At 37.2% G+C, this 18,168-nt stretch overlaps 1 protein-coding gene across 8 annotated transcripts in view; it reads left to right on the top strand.

The window, feature by feature from the left end:
- The window catches only part of LOC139671172 (poly(rC)-binding protein 3-like), a 511,988-nt gene that overhangs the window by 59,994 nt on the left and 433,826 nt on the right, over positions 1–18,168 (top strand). The window lies entirely within an intron of this gene.

Raw genomic sequence — 18,168 nt, 5'->3', positions numbered from 1 at the left:
TACACTTGATTCACTCAGGTCATAAATTACAGTTCTTGTTCTATCATTTGCTTGTAAGACTTTTCAGCTGCATAACATAGCTCCAGCATTGTGGGACTGAAGATAGATGCTGTATAGGAAAAAATACTATCTTAAATGTAACAGAAGCAGAAAGAAGATTTGGCTTGGAGATGCTCTCAATCAGATCTGAAGAGCAAAGTAATGTGGAGGATCAGCAGTATAAAGAAGTAATGAATAGCAAATTACATAGTCCTCATAAGGCATTGTATAAGCTCTTAAGGCTGAAACAGGATTGTGTTGCTTCATAAATGAAAATGCAGAATAATATCAATAATTTATATGCCATTTTTCAGATTTCTGTAACACTCACTGCTTTACATTGCTCAGTCTGTGCTTACAAGTCTGCTCAAATTCAGCCACCTTACAGACAGGCAGTAGGTAACAGTTTCATGGCATACTGCAAAACAGTGGGAAGGAGGAGGAATTTTGCCAAAGGTGTTGACATAAACCTCTCAAGAAAAATGCTGCAGAGCTAGCAAGTAACGCAGTTTTTCATACATATGGATGCATCACACATGGGCAGGCTCTATGTAATCTATTTCATCTGTAGTAAGCTGGTAGGATGAAAAGCTATGATTTTACTGATTCTAGGCACCTCAGGCATGACGCATACAACTCTTACATCTTCCTTGTGGTGAAGCAGGCTTTAGAGAAAACTACTTTTAGGGCAAGAGATTTGTAAAGGTTGTGAATATCCAGCCTGGAAGGCTTAAATTTATAGATGTTAGAGTTGGAAATGGTTACAGTTGGAAATGGAAGAATAACCTGCAGACAAAAACGGTGCTCACAGCCTGACATTTCAAACGCTGTTGGTCATTTTTTCAACATGTGGGGCTATAGCCAAGTGTCAAGTTTAATTGCAGTCAATGCATATTATTGGTATGGGACTAGATGAACTTTTCACTCATGGTTTTGAGCAGTTATTAAAGTAAGTTGGATATGCAGAGCATTCTTAATGTATTTGTTTTAAACTTGCAGATTCTTAAATTTCCTCACTTTTTCAATTGAAGATGATCATGGTTTTTGTTCACTTCTTTTTTTGCTTTTACTGTGTCTCTTAACAGAGAAGAACAGGGTAATAAAAGAAAGCATAAATGAAGAAACATCCACTGACATTTCATGTTTTCAGTCATTCAGGTGAAATCTAATACAAAGATGTTGTCTTTTTATTGAATAAGAAATTCTATTTTTTTTCCCAAAGCCTTATCCACTGCTTTTACCTGACTCTGTGAGCCTGGCTTTAGTGCCACAATGACTCAAAAAATGCCTGTAATTCCTTTCCCATAGTAGATCATCAAAGACCTAAACACTGAGATGAGAACTGATGGTCATGTTTTTCCTCCATCTGAACTGGATGTGATGATAGTACGCATATTATGGAAATAAGAGGTTGCCTTAATGCATAGCTTGGCATTTTGCCATGGGAATCACAGAATCACAGAATATGCTGAGTTGGAAGGGACTCACAAGGATCATTGAGTCCAACTCCTGGCCCTGCATAGGACCATCCCAAGAGTCACACCGTGTGCTGCCTGACAGTATCATCCAAACTCTTCTTGAACTTTGCCTTGGTGCTGTGACCACATTCCTGGGGAGCCTGTTCCAGTGCCCAGCCACCCTCTGGGGGAAGAACCTTTTTCTAATATCCAACCTAAACCTCCCCTGACACAACTTCAGGGTCTCTTGGGTCCTTTCACTGGTCATCACAGAGAAGAGATCAGTGCCTGCCCCTTCTTTTTCCCTTACGAAGAAATTGTAATTTCAGTGAGGTCTCCCCTCAGTTTCTCCAGGCTGAACAGACCAAGTGACTTCAGCCACTCCTCATTCTGCAAATGGACATAGATCAAATTAGCTGAATCTTTGTATTGGCTTGTGGTGGTGGCAGTGGGTGGTGGTATCATTTTGGGCAAGCAAAGGCTGAATATCTAATTTGTTTTGTCTGGTTTGCTTGATTGTCAATTGAATTAACAGTAACTTGGTAGCTTCAGCGTAACAGTGATTACTGGAAGCTACTTCAATGTGCACTTTGACATATGTACCTGAATTCAGAGTTAAATAATCTCAGTTTATATGGCTACTCCATGAAACTGAGAAGTTGAATATAGTTCTGACCTTATTCAGGTCCATGCAAAAGCCTTCACCAACTTTCTGGGGACCGAGAACTGACATCACATTGTACATATTGTTTTTAAAGAATTGCCTCTAACTCCTCTACAAGGCATTTTTAAGACCAAGTACCCCTTTAAATATGGCATAGATACTTAAAATATATTGCTGAAAGACTCCAGAACCGTGTGTGGAAAAATTGACATACTTTTTCAACATTATCAGAAAAAGGAAAGTTACATACACTTGTTGTCCTTGGCCTGACATAAAGCATCATAAGGGAAGCATTACATTCATTTAGAGAATGGTAGGTGCAAGAACCTCATTTGGTCACTATAGGCAAGAACATCTGTACCTTTTGGAGTTGCCTAAGAAATACTTCTTATTATTTAATTATGGACATCTTCATCTCTTCAAGTAGTACTTTTTCAAGTGTTCCGTCATGTATTATAAGAGATGAGTTATGAACAAGGTAAATTTTGTCAGTCACTTATATTTCCACTTTAATATCACCTTTTTTAAAAGAGCCTGCTGTAATTATTTTATTTCACAGCATATTCAGATATTGACAATGACAATTTAGAGTCTAATTCTGCTGTAGTTATGTGTTATGGTTTAGCCTGGCAAAATGCCAACTGCCCAATACAGAGTCAAAAGGTCCCACTCCAAGGAAAATGGAGTGAGGAAAAAAAAACCCAGAAAGAGAACTTTGAAATGGCAAGGTTTTTATATTCACACAGAAGAAAAAAAATTAATACAGACTATGATATAATACATATATATACAAATGTGAAAAGAAATAATAACACCTCTACTGAATTGCTCAGGTTAATAACCCAAATTCCAACTACCCAAACTCCAGAAAACCTCCCAAAAAACTCTTCCAGAGAAATCTCCCAGCAAGAGAGAAGAGAAATGAACAAAAAAATGTTCACCTCCCCAGATAAACACAGCACGGATGGCAGTAAGGCCTGATCTTGGCAGAAGCAGAACAGCACGTCCCCCCAGGGCTGAGGTGTTGGCCAAAAAGAAACAGAAGCTCCTTCTCTCTATCTTTTATACCCCTTGACACTTCTTGATGATGTCAGATGATATGAAATACTTCTTTGGTTGCTTAAGTCAGGTGATGTTTGTCCCTTCTAATCTATGTCAAATCCTTTGAGGCCTGGTAAAACAGGCCTAAACTGAAAACTAAAGCCAAATCTACTACACTATGTTACTCTAAGACCAAAAGTCAGATGAAATTGAAGGTCTGTGCATTTTGCTGGAAATCCATTTGCAGGATAACAAAAAAAAAAAAAAATCAAAGCATTTTCTGTCTCCGTAAATGCTAACTCCATACAAGGTGACCATCAGGTGATTTTTAACCATTCAAACATTTTCCTCTTTTTGTTCACTTGAAGTGAATATGACAGATTAGAAAAGTTCTTAGAAACGTTGAATTTTCCCTCACTATTTAAAAATGAGAAGTGTCAAAGCACCTGTTCTGATTCTTATTTTTTGAATATTTACTGGAAATCATAAATATGTATATTGCAAATTCTCACACTTAAGCTGAGACAAAAGTGTTAACAAAAAAAATCTCTTCTCAAAACTCTCAGTGACTGGAGTTGCAGAATTTTTTAAAGAAGCAAAGAATTTTGTGTCTAACAGCAACAACAAATTCTTTTATTTACCTTACTTTTATTTACTTTTTCCATAATGTCATTTTTAATGAGTTACCTTGTCAATGTAATTTACTGAGATAAACAAACTTTGAATTTTAGGTAGAAAAATAGTAGCGAAGTAGAGCTCATTCTTCCAAAACAACAACAACAAACACTCCCACCCCCACCCCCCATATCTTTTATTTGCTACACAAGACAAGGCAAAGAAATGTGACAAAATGCCAACCTTATTCCATGCTTTTTTTACTAGTTCCTTTTACAGGTACGTTTTTATTTATTGGAGAGTATCCAGCATGTCTTTGAATCCAATTTAAAATATTTTGCAGAAAATTTCCCTGCCTCCCTTGCACATCCAGCCTTGTCATAGTTTGGTTCTTTTGGATCTCTTACTTGCAGATATGAGGCAGATAGTGCTCAGTCTGACTTTTTTTGATAAAATGAGGAAATGATAAAGCTGAAAAGAATACCTTCATAGTGTTTATTGCCTGAAGTTGGATTTAGATTTATGCAATATAGCATGCATTTCATAAGATCAACCTATTTTTCTTAGTATCAGAATTAGCTTTTTTCCTAGTCAGAATTGCAGTTTCATCTCTGTAAATAAAACCAACTGCAATAACGTGCTCTTCTATCCTTCCACTTATTATTCTGCAGCTACAGTTGCATTGGATACCAATCAGTTTTGCTCACTTACTCTCATCTTGCAGCAGTTTATTCAGATTGTGTGTGTTATGCTTATCTTTTTCCTGTATTGTTCATGTTTCAACAGCTATTCCTTATGTTTTGCTTTTTAAATAGCATGACTCATCTGTACTTGTCACACCAGTTTACTCAGAATGACATTGTATCTTTAGAGAAAATAAGGCTTAGAGAAGTTGTGTGATGCAGAGGGCAAAGGCAGCAAGAGATTTCAGGTCTCAATTTGCATACACTGCCTACACACTCAAGCTACTTGGGTATTATATGGTAACCTTGTCATGACAGGGAAAATCTAGTGAAGAGAGGAAGATTCAGGAAAGAAAGTCTAACCCAGAACTGCACATCTCTGTACATGTGTGTGGATGGGCTGTGCTATAGAGTTGAATAATTAGGAAGAGGTGCACCCTCCCTTAACCTCTAATAGCTTGCAAATTTTTCAGTGGAGATACAGAATCAGGGTAGAAGAATGGAGTTGGATTAGCTTTGGATGGAAGTAGTAGAATTGCATGCGTAGGATTTTTTATTTAAAATTACAGACTGATGACACTATTTGTGGCTACTTGTAGCAGAGCCAGGAACTGAGGGTTTTTTTTTCACAGAAGAGATGTAGTGCTCCTCAGGTAGAAGTGACCACAGCCTCTGTAGTATCACAGTGCACACTGTATGGTGATTTAAGGCAAAAGCAAGAGTCCTGCAAGAATTGCCTTCAGAACACCATATGCTATTCTCCTCTGGCTGATAGTGAAACTAGATGCATTTTCCCACCCCCTTAAAAGCAACTAATTGCTGGCAGAGTCCAAATATTCTTAATTATTTAAACTTGTGTTATGGCAGAAGAAAGGCTATCTGAGTCAAAATACGCTTATGGATGCCCTCTCTGTCTTTAGAGGAAGAGGTCATTTGCTCTTGCTTAAATTAGCTGTGTCTTGTCATACATCATTCCAGAATCTACCAGCAACTCCAAAATAAATTCTAGTAGAAGCAGAAGTAATCTATAGCTGGACTGTGCAGAAGAACTTTGGAACTAAGTTGGATTTTATATTTTCATGCTTGTAATACTGGACTGTTTCCTTTTGTATACTAAATTTATTTACAACTCCAATCTAAAGCACAGCACTGCCCCTTTGAGTATTTTGAGAGGACCACTCACTAAAAATTATGAAGTAGCTAGAGATGGGATTTATGGTCCACATTCAATCTGTTGGCTAATACATTTTTTCAGACCTATTCAGGTTATGCAAGCTCCATGTAATGTGTCATTTTTTCCCCTGTCAAATCAAAATAGAGGAATACTATAATTTTAAGACAGAGTTTGAGGTATTCTATGTTTTTATGAAAAAAAAAAAGGTTTTGTTAATATTATGTTTATAGGATATCCCATTGTGGACATTTTTGATTAGTCAAAACTTGCAAGTGTGGATTCCATGGATCTTAAGAATATACTGTAACTGAAAACAACCAGAACTTCACAAAATCTTTAGTCAACGCTTTCTAGAATGCAGAAAAATGTCTTTATTTCATTTAAAGCCTAATTATTGTATTGCAGAATTTTGAGACACTAATAAGGATGTATTGAGCTTCTGCAAGCCTGCTGCCAGTAGACAATTTATTACTCAGTAAATCCTGTACCCATGATCAGATAGCTAATAGAAAGTGCTCCAGACTTGAAGTAACAGTATGTTTTTTCACTCTTAGCCCAATGTTTGCATTTGAATTATCAATGAGAATATTTATTGGCAGAATATCTAGAGAAGAATATTCAGATTGACCCTGGATCATTGAAAAATTATGTATTTTACATCAGGCTTCAAAACACTCCCCTGAACTTTGGTCATGGGGTGGTTTCCCCCCTAGTTTTATTTTCAGCCAACAATGTACATGTTTGTGTGGGTTTTTTCTACATCTATTGTTAATGGATATTGAACTTCCTCCTCAGAAATAAAAATCTGAAGCTTGTCCCTTTATGAATTCCTCCTAGACATATGCTGCTTTGCACAGTACCTCTCTATAGCTTATTTAAGCTTGTTCTCTGCCAAATGCCTCAGTTGTGGAGTCAATTCTCACATGGTATTTTAGCAGGCGTACTGTCAAGACAGAGCTGGAGTCTGGGAATGCTCTATAGAGACATGTGTGACTCCTTTGTGGAGATAAATGTACAACAGTGTCCTGATGCTGTTGAAATCATCAATAGAAATACCACATGGCTACAATTAATTAAGCGTTAATCTTGAATTTCATTAGTCCTTGATTGCATTGGCAGCCTTAGCCCTCATGAAATTGAGAGCACAAATGAAAAAAACTACTTGTTGTCCAGTTACTTCAGTAGGCTTGGCTACATTCAGCATTAATCTGCTATCTGAGTTGTATCTCATCTTGCAGCAGGTAGCCTAAAAACAGACAAGCTGGAGTCTAAAATGGCATTCAACTGTTAATAGGTACTTTATATCTTAGCCTACAGTTAAGATTACTTCTGTTTGAGAAGTGTTAGAACTGCACTTGCTACTAAATTACCGTGGATATTCCTCATGTTTGTAAAGAAGAATATGTATGCCTGTGCTGTCTTTTGGAAGTTGTCCTGAGTCAGCACACGGTATTGCTGAATTACATGTTGATCCACACAAGTTCCTAGATATTTTCTGAGAAATATTCCCTCCACAGAGTGCAGGACCCAGAATATGCAGTGGACAGTATGCTTGGTCAGTACGCAATCTACAGCATTTCTTTAGTTCTGCTACAGTCTGCCTGTGAGTGGATTTTGGAGAGGTACTAACCTCCTTGTTGCTTCTGAGACATAATTTCAGACTGTAACTCCCATGGCAGTATGGTGACTTCTGATGATGGGGGACAGAGGCAGACAAGTCAGTTCTCTCACCATTATGTGAAATTTTTGTAGACACAAGAGAGGTGTTTCCAGGTTGCCAAACCCAAAGAGCAATGATTGCTATTTACTTACCCATTATTGATCATTTTAAATGCTTAATGTAACAGGTTTCTAACAGTTTGTGAACTCTTCTATTTGTAAATATTCCTTCTTTAAACAACTGAGAGGAGACCTCATCAATGTCTTTAACTACCTGAAGGGAGAGTGTCAAGAGGATGGAGCCAGGCCCTTGGTGGTGCTGAGGAACAGGACAAGAGGCAACAGACAGAAACTGATGCACAGGAAGTTCCAGCTGAACATGAAGAAGAGCTTTACTATGCAAGTGACTGCGCACTGGAATAGATTGCCCAGGGAGGATGTGGAGTCTCCCTCACTGGAGATATTCAAGAACCACGTGGACACAATTCTGTGCAATGTGCTCTAGGATGGCCCAGCTCGAGCAGGGAGGTTGGTGACCCACTGTGGTGCCTTCCAGCTTTACCCATTCTGTAGTTCTGTTATTCTTAAGAATAATTTCTTCATTCTAAACGAATTCTCAGGAATAAGAGTGTAGAAAAGAAGTGCAATACTAACAATTTGGGCCATGGTTTCATTATGAACAAGCAAAAATAACTGGAACCTGCTGTATTGCCAGATCTATAGGAAGTGTGGGAGAGAGTTTTATAAGGCTTCCTATACCTAAGCCCACAACATTTTGAAAGTTTAGAGTTAACAGACCTTGTATAGAATAGACCCTGAGTAGGATATCATTTGGTATATATCCTACAGACACTTGATTTAGGTTGCCACTTATTTTCTAGGCAGCACTAAGGGACATAAGGGTTCAAATTCTTTCCTTATAAAGAAGAGTTACTGATGTCTGCATAACAGTCCTTAATTTCATTAAGGTACACCTAATATCCTGATGTCTATTATTCAGTTTGCCAGGGTTTTCAACAAGCCATTAAAGGTAGTGCCAATAATGATGAGAATAACAATGACCAAAAAACCCAACAACAAACAAACAAACCCCCAAATGCCCTACAGCCAGGGATGAGAATCGAAAAAGCAACGATGAAAAATGCAAGAGGAAGTAGATCTTCCTTCTCACTGTATTGCAACTCACTGAGTCATTGGGCTTTAAATGAGATCCCTAGATTTGCCCTTCACTCTTGTGTCTTGTTTAACTGACATGTGAAACCTTTCCCATCTTGAGTTAATTAAAGAGCTTCCATTAATGAAATTTTCTTCAAAATTAGCTTCCATCATGCATATACAGGGAAGAAAAAGTTAGCTGATTTGAGGGGCAGAAATCTATGTGTGTATCTATGTGCCTCTTCAGGGTCACCTCTGCAATCCAGCTCTTACATACATATGGAAATCATCATCACTGAGATTTAAGTTTCTCATGGAGTTCGCATTTCAGTGGAGTCCTTGTCTACACATCCATTAAAACTGTTTCTATTGGGACAGGACGTTTAATGCCAACTGCAGAAGATGTAACAGTTTGCATTAGTTTGCTACTAGCTTAATTTGTCCCTTCTGCAAGAACTTCCAAACCACCTTGGTACTCTCTAAGATTGTATGGGTGATTTTCCTGCCAGCTATTTCTCACTCCTAATTTAACCATGGTCTGTATTAGACCACCAGGCCAGGATTTTTCTGCTGCCTCACCATGTGTATTCCTGCTTGGATATTTATTCACTCCAGCTCCATGAGTAAGTGTGGTGACCTTACCAGGTAACCACTGCCTTTGGTCAGCTAAGGTTTCATTTTACAAGATATGTCCAGCCATTTACCAAGATGAGCTTATCTTATGTTAACAGAAGATAGGGTGAGATTCAGATTATGAGAAAAAAAGAATCTCAGATCTCTGTTTGGAAACCAGACCCCTTTTCATTTTCACACTTAAATGGAGGGAAATAGATCAAGTGTTGTCACTCAGATGAGGATACCACTGCTACACATCTTTAATAATTGGACCTCTTTTTCTTCTGCCCTCCACTGTGTTGCTTTCTAGGGTACCTCTCCTGAATATATTATGAAAATTATTTATGTTCATTGGGGGATATAAATTGCATGCATACAGCTAACTGGGATGACCCAGATTGTTTTTTCTGTGCAAGTAAGCATCCCATCCAGGTTTATCTGAATGTAAATATGATGTGTCCCCTGATCAGAATAACGAAGACTTTGAAAATTCACTTATCTATCAAGTGTTAATGGAAAAGCTACACCACATAGAGATTTTTCATAATTTACATTTTAAAGTACTCTCTCAGAAAGATTAAACTGCATCAAAAGACTTGCACTTAAGACATCATTGGAGTAAAGTAATGCTACACAAGGTCTTTTTGATTTAAAGTCAAATTAGAAAAGGAAGCCGTATTTTTCCTCTAAACCAAAGTGAAAGGTAACAACTTGTAGATAAGCCTCCCATATATCAAACTGCTGGTCATGTTGGTAAAATGCTGGGGAAAGCGTGCCTTTTTTATTGAACATAAATTATAGGCTTTTTAAAAATGTTATAGTGAAGGTTAATTGTTTCATAAGTGAAAGTGCTAACCTTTGCACTGCTCCTTCTGGGCTGGACATGCACCATCCACGCTTCCTGTTAACATTGCCTGCTCTAGTACACACCTCCTCATCAACAGATGAGGTTTAAGTTTTCATTCCCTCAGCATAGCCTCTGATCAATGTCACAGCTGCCCTCAGCCCTTGAAAATGTATTCCACAATTAAGGAAAAAAAATATTTCTGAGACAAAACATGTACAAGTGAGCATTGTTCTCCCCTCTGAGTAGGGGAGTAGGTTTCAGTGGATGTACAGTAGCTGCAATGGAAGCAGAGTGAAGCCCTTTCTTTGACAATTTGAATGAAATTTTTCTTCACACAATCACACTCTCAGAAGGATGAACTTGCTTTGGCTTCCAGGAGCATGAAGTGCAAGGAGATGAACTCTTCTGTAAAGTGGACCTGTGGGATCTGACACAGTTCTTTCTGTCCCTAACATACAGATACCCAGACCACTGAAAAGGGATTATGACTAGCTCTGATTAGCTCCCTTCCTAGCCTTCTTGTTAGCACCTGTAAGCATCTGGTATGCTACAAGGCCTGAATTCTCTGTTGTGTTTAGAGATGGGAGCCTGAGTCCCCTTGGCTTTGGTCTTGCCTGATTCCCCTGGGCTTTTATTCTCTGGTATCTGGCCCAAGAGCCTGTGCTAGTAAATGACTATGAAAAGTATAATTAGAAAGAATTTATCATTATTTTTCATAGATAAATGTTACATTATTTAATAGCTGACAGCAAACAGCATAAATGAAACAGATCCTGTTCTTTCTGGACTTGCACTGGTCATAGAAATAGAGAAATCTGTTGCTGTCATGCATGTTAATGTGTCCAGGCATAAAAAGGAGATGTTGCACCAAACACTGGTACAAAATCCTGACTGAGTTTTATTCACTGAGCCTCTCATACTGACTTAATTTTTGATCATAACATTTGTAAGTAATAAAAATAAGAAATTAATGGTTTAGAGCAAGTGGGTGGAATATAATGCTTGAAGTATTGAATTATTTAAAAGAAAGCAGAAGATGAACTGTGATGGTTTTATTTTCCTTTTTGAATCAAAAATCAAAATATTCTTTGAGCCACTAAATTAGACTAGAAGATTTATATTTTGTTTCTTGTGGGTTTATGACTGGCATTACCTATATGGGCATTGAACCATTTTGGAAATTGACAGAAAAAAAGTACTGAATGGCAAATGTCTTTATTCCTGCTTAAATGAGCTGAAAAGGAAATAGTTCATAGATTGCAATGTAGAAATGATGCAGTGCTATCTAATAAATAGAATGTAGTGTCTCAAAGAGGGCAAACATTTTAACAAAACATACAAGCTTCTTGTTATCACCCAGAAATTCTCAGTAGTGCAGTACCCAGCAGTACCTTTCTATTAAAACAGATGGTCACACCACTGTAGGTTTCTCTGCAGCATAGCTTAAAGATGCTGACTAATTTTTGCAACACAGCATTTGTTTCATGTTGCAAAAAGAGAGGAAAATATCTTTCTAAATATGATGGCCTCATGTGAGCCATTAAGACTAATCAAATCATATAAAAAAACCCAAATCATATTAAAAAAAACCCCATTATATTTCTTTTTCCACTTTTGCCTTTCTTTGTGCAGCACTTAGTCATCTATGATACTCATACATTGCATTAACATTTTATCTTGGAAAAATCACTGAGATGTTTTGTAGTAATATCTTTATTTTCCTCAGTGGGCTGGTCTTTCATTCTTTTTGACAATAAAATAGAATATTTATATGCACACAGACTGCTTTGTGTTTATAGTATTGTCTGCTGAGTTCTTTTTTCAATGAATGTGAGTAAATAGTCTTTAGTGTTACACAGATAAAAAAAAATCAGGTTGAAATACCCTGTTAAAAATTAAGAGAAAAGAGGATGCAAAGAGCTTAAGACTAGTTGGTGTTGACATCATCAGTGGGTCAGAGTGTTTGGCGGAGATTGGGAGACCTTTCAGTCAATGTGAATTTGCTAAGTCTGTTAATTTGGTTAGTTCATCTTGTAATTCTTTTGCTTTTTGAGGAGTTGTATTTTCATGCTGATCTATGCCAGCAGCAAACTATAATATGTTCAAACAAATACATTTCCCCAAAATTTTGAGAGGAAAGTGCAACCCATTTGTCAATACTTGCTCAAGCCTTTGCCAACAGATCATGTCTTTTTTAAGGCAAGGAGCTTTTCCTCATTTTGGAGGGTAACATCACAAACTTAAATACAATTGGTCTGGCTGTAGGTTTTAATGCTTATAACGGCAAATCTAATAAAGTCACAAGTGGATCAAGCTTTGCTGAATCTTGCCCCATCAGTGTAAAAGGTTACAGTGTCCTGTGGGCTGTGCCATCCATCCTTCAGTGGACAAGGACCCTGAAGCAGAAATAACAGAGCATGTATCAGCTTCTTGACCACTGCAAATTAAAGTCCAACATACCTACTTTAACTGCTATTGCATAATTAGGCTGCCAGCTTGAGTGTCTAAAGAACAACCAGCTTTGCAACAGAAAGATTAACATCCAGGAGAAGTGGGAAAGGAGAGGGTTCATCCAGTTGACCGAGACTAGAATAAGCATGGTGCTGAAGTCTAGATCGATGTCCTGTTTCCATTTTTTTTCTTCCCTATTTTTAGGTTTTTCTTGCTTCTGGGTTATCACGACTTCTGCTTGTTTGGTGAGCAAATTTAATCCCTCAAGAATCTTTACATATTCTTGATAAATTGCTAAAGGAGTACCATCTTTTTTAAGGCTGCAAAATACACTCATCAATATAAGAATATTTGAAAAGATTGAAATATCTATCCAGAACAATAATTCCCAAAAATTTGAAGCAAATTTAACAGACCTTTTACAATAGAAAATTTGTGTATCCATCATGTTTTAAGACAGGGGAATTTAAAGAATACAGTGAATACACTGAATGCAGTGAAAATGGATGCTTTGTTTCTCCCACTATCTGCCAATTCAAGCATTGTATCCAGCATATATGTACTACTGAGCAGCTTATAATTTTTACGAAACATCAGATGTTAATGATACAATATGGGTTTACCTAAATATTTCCTTGAATCTCCATTTTACCTGTATGGTATTGCTCATTAAATGTATGAAGATATGAAGATCAGTTCTGGAAATTGTTCATTAGCCTTCAAATGCACCATTATTAGCCTACTTGAGCAAAATGATAATGCAATGATGTTTTCACTGAAGAACCAAAGACAGGATTTTTTGTTTTTCATTTTGCAAATACACGTATGCTGATCTTTGTTCATGGATAATGATATCATGACGAAATTTGTGAAAGTGATACTTCTAAAATACTGCTAAGCTTTGTGACTGCAAAAAGTTCAGGGCTATGTTTTCTGCCTTGAGTGTACTTGGAAGCTTCAGTGGAAAAATCACTGGATCCCTCACATGTAATTATGGAAAGATTCCCCTATAAGAATTTGTTCTGATGAGATTTTTCAAGAAGTCTAAAGGAATGAATTGCCTTGTTTATATATCTGTGTAGAATTGTATTCTCAATCAGTACTTTCATCCCACAGCCATTAGAGAGCAAAACTCCCCTTTGATGCATAAATGACCTGTAACTTAAATCACAGTTTGGAGGAACACATATGTCAGTCAGGTCTGGCTGATCAAATTACTGAGCACTGGCTCCATATGAATTTTGCATTTTTACATTAGATACTAGGCAAACAAAAACTATAGGCTCTCCTTTTTATTGCATTTGCAGAATGAGAGTGAAAGGTGAAGGCTGTAAGCAAGAACTTCACTTGGAGCTCAGCAGCCTTTGGGTTTGGCATGGCATGGTTTTCACTCTGATAGCATTTTTTTAATAGAATACGAGTCACTAATACCTTGTGTGTGCTGGATTAGTAAGGCAGCCCTACATAAACCTGCCAAAACAATCTCTTCTATGTGATTCTCTTGTTTCAGTACCCTCTGTTTGCTCTGGTGTTGCCAAGACAGAAATGCTGACAATGATGGGGGAATAGGAAAGGGGAGTTGAAAAAGATGATAGAGAATTGCAAAAAAACCCCAACAAACAGTGATCCAGAGATGCTGGTATAGTACAGAGAGATATTATTTAAATTATTTAAACCATCTTGTAAAGTTCAGTTTAAAATGTCCTGTTCCCCTCTACGTTAATGAGATATTATCTTTGGCTGGTATTCCATATCTTTGCTCTCCTGTTCATCTGTTCTTCTTCTTCTCCTACTTATTTCATTACTGACTGGTTGTCTGAAGGTCTTGCAAGCTAGTAGGTGTGGGTGAGACTAGCACTGACAAGTGTGTGTAACTGGCCTTTTCAGTTTTGCTTCTGAGTCCACACGGATTAGCTGTCACTCTTTCTGGTATTTACACCACTGGCACTGATGAAGATACTAGGCTTACTGCTTGAAAGCTTTTCCATTTAGGGAAGGTTGTTTTTTTTTTTAAACTTTGTAACAACAATGCTCTTTTCTACTAATAAAATAAGAAGCAAACAAGAAGCTCAGTAATTACAGTACAAACATTAATCCAAAGATAATTTATATTACTGTGTCCTCCAACTTTCGTGCTGCTAGATGGGTAAATTATTCAATTCCTATGGTAATACCTGTGAGCCAGAAGACATTTTTCTTTGAGCTCTACCATGCAAATTTTTTCACCTTTGGGCAACTCCATGAAGAAGGTAGGATGCTGTGGTCCCTACAAACCATTCCAATTTATACAGGCAGCTTCTTGAGTGTAATGGGTCCTGCTGAACAGCTACAGCTCAATATATGAGTTACAGAATCCAGCCCATTCTGTAAATATTTAGAAGGACTACTTAACTGCAACATGTTAATTCCTGATTTATCTCACAGTCTTCAGTCTAAGCTGTTTAAGTTCTCTCCAAATGAATAGTTTTTTGCTTTCTGATGGCTGCAGCCACACAGTGCAATATAAAGCAATACATATATGTTTACAAGTAGGTGGTTATCTCAGCTTGTATCTATGTGTGGTCATTCATAGATTATTGGTCAATGGAAGAGTAAAATTTCCATATTTAATTATTGATCATATTTATGGCAGGTAAGGAGGTTTATTTTTGAAGGGGCCATTATATGTTGGGATTTTTCCACGCATCAGCAAAGCAGGTTAAATCTCCCCACTGAAACAAGATAATAGGATATATCAAAATTTTTAATCGCTTATTTGAAGTGCAAAATTCAGGTGTTTCATTTATACCATTAAAAAAACCCAAACCAAACCCAAACAAAAAAAAGTACAGTGGGACTTACCTGGATTACAGCAGTAAATATACATAATTTTATTTCACACAATCACAGAATAATTGAGTTAAGGTTGGAAAAAGAGTCTTGGAATCATAATGTACACTCCTCCTGCTCAAGCAGGCTCAATTAGAACAGCTAAAGACTCTGTCCAGCTAGGGTTTGAGTAGCTCCCCAGAATGAGACCCCACAATCTCTCTAGGTAATCGATTCCAGTGTACTTAACAATCCCCATTGCTAGTAGTTGTTAAATAATGTAGTACAACATATGGTAAGAGTGAAGATAAGTTTTAAGGGAGTTTTTCCAAACTAAGAAATAATGTCTTCAAATGCAGACAAGATCACTTGGTGGAACCTAGACATAAAACACTGCAGATCTGAACCTTGCCTTGCTCTCAAAAACATATCATAAAGTATAGGTACAGATCATTGTTTTCTTTTGCATTTTCTACATATCCTGTGGGTTTAGAGCTGGGGTTTTGCACCTGTATGGTGGACATAAGAGCTCTAGATATTTCTTTGAAAATAAAGTGTGGAATTTAGAGTAGGAGAGGGATTTTTTTACCTATGTGAAGGTTTGGGATTTTCCCCTAGTATTTACATTGCTTTTTCACATATTTTATTTCCTTCACTATGTGAATAAAAAATTCACATGATGTATGCAATATAAGGAGTTCTTTGATGGCAAGTAGTTTTCTTTATCCTACAAATCCTATAGATGTCTGAACACTGGAGAATGTTATATGGGTTTGTTACATTTCCTAGAAGTTGCGTGTCCATGAACAGTATCCACAAATATTGTTCTGTGATAGATATACTATATTAATCTTGAACCAAATAAGAAAATGTAATTTAATTTAGAATAATTTTATCAATTCTTTGTGTCCATATGTGAGCATGTAAAAATGAAAACTGATAACCAGACTATACATGGAATTTTGCAGTGTACCAGGTGTCCTTTTTGAGACATCAAAAATAAGCACATGAACTGAAGAGAAAAATGCTAAAACCAAAGAATGAAGTATTCATTTGGACAGTAAATATTTTAAGTGTAGGTGGCAAACGTTTTGCTAAAATAAAATATTTAATGAGAGCACTGTATGTAAAACTAAATTGGAACAGTAAACTAGGTTATGAAGCAAGAAGAAAGAATGAATAAAAATGTGAAGACTTGCTAAGACAAAAAAAACCAAACAAAACAAAACAAAGGAGTTGTCTTAGAAACAAAGGAAAGTTCATTCTTTCTAGGGGGGACAAAGGAGACCAAGCATGTGTTTCAAAAGCAAGTATTTTATGTTGTTCAGACCAGTTCTTTCAGGATTACACAGATGACCCAAGAAGATGTGCACAGACAGAGATTAAAATGGGAGGAAATTTATTGCCCTCCATTAGACAGACAGTCTCAGATTCCAGGGCATTAGTGCACCCATGCACTAGTCTGTGGGTGTACAAGGCAATACTTCTCTATGGAAGTAGGAACAGACCCTGCATGTAGCTAAACAGTACTAGTTGAAGACTTTACCTGAGGCTTTGGGCAGAATGAAAAGTTAGAGATAAACTGCCTGGACTGCAGCTTGTGCTTGGTAGTAGAAATGCCAATTGCAGGAACTGGCTATGGAACAAAATGGTCTGTGAGTCTGTGACTCTGACCCTGAGAAACAGGAAGGAGAGGGACTTCTTGAGCACAGGGCTTGTGGCAACAAGAAACCTGATCAGAAGAAAACCTGTTAGTTTTTCTTCTTTTCTTTCTGCTGCATTCAGAGAAAAACAAGACTACTTGTCTTTTTTTTTTTTCTTTTTCTGGTTTTTTTCTATGTAAGCAGCATTACAGTTAACCAAAATGTATACTTTAAGAGAAAAAGCATTATTGAGGCCCAAGTTTTGGGTAATGTTCAAGCCAAGGAACAAATAATGACAGTAACAATATTTTTGTCACTGCTGCATATCTCTGAACACCTCTTTTATGGTCAGATCTGAATAGCCTTAATTGAATTACATTAGAGCTTTATTGAAGAATATTAAACCAGTTCTTTCTTCCAGAAGTAAATCTCTGAAGTGAGGAAGATCCATACAACAGCTACAACCCAAAAGCTGCATTTAGAAAACTTTACTGTGTCTGAAAAACATTATAACTAATGGCACTGAATTTAGATGAGAAGCATGCTGCTCAACGAGTGTAAGTCAGATAGCCTCTGGGGCAAGGTGGAAAACTTTGAAGACCCAATATTTATTTATTTATAACTCTAAGTGCCTTAAACATATTCTTTAATCTTACTGAATGATTAGAGAATAGATTTGTGGTGTGTATTGTGTTCCACTTCAAAAGGAATACACAGATATTAATGTGTATGCATCAGAATGCATCAGAAGAAAAAATCCAGAGCTCTGTGGATTTTAACTGGCACCTCATAGCCCAACCGACTGGTCAGGAAGGCAGTGTTTTCCACCCTGTGGAGCTTGGCAGGAAATGGTATGATAAGGTAAGACGGCAAAAGACCTCTCTTAAATCCTGCCAGTTAACCAATGGTAACTGGCCTATTTGGGCGTTGGATCTACTTGGGAAAACACAAGCAGATTTCTTTATTGTTCAGAAACGGGAACCAAAGCAGAGAAATGTCCATCAATAGAGGTGCTGATCCAATGGGGCTGGGCTGAGGACAGTCTGAAAAGATGGTGTGCATTTTTGTTGAGTAGAACTGGTACCTTCAAAGGCAAATACTGAAAATGAATAGTTCAAGGACAGTGTTTAAAAGCCAGGAGGAGTTTTGTTGTGTTCCTCTGGGGTAGCTGACAACTCACATTTAGTAGTTTCATTCCTCTAGACCATTGTAACTGGGAGCCAAATCAATTCTACTTTGTTTAAGAACAGTTCAGGGAATGTTTGATCGATATTCACTTCCCCTTTTTGCTCTTTGAACAGATAAGTGATTTGTATC

Source organism: Pithys albifrons, chromosome 4 (genome assembly GCF_047495875.1).
Source record: "Pithys albifrons albifrons isolate INPA30051 chromosome 4, PitAlb_v1, whole genome shotgun sequence".
In the NCBI taxonomy this organism is placed as follows: domain Eukaryota; kingdom Metazoa; phylum Chordata; class Aves; order Passeriformes; family Thamnophilidae; genus Pithys; species Pithys albifrons.
This window is presented reverse-complemented; position numbering and strand designations above follow the sequence as displayed.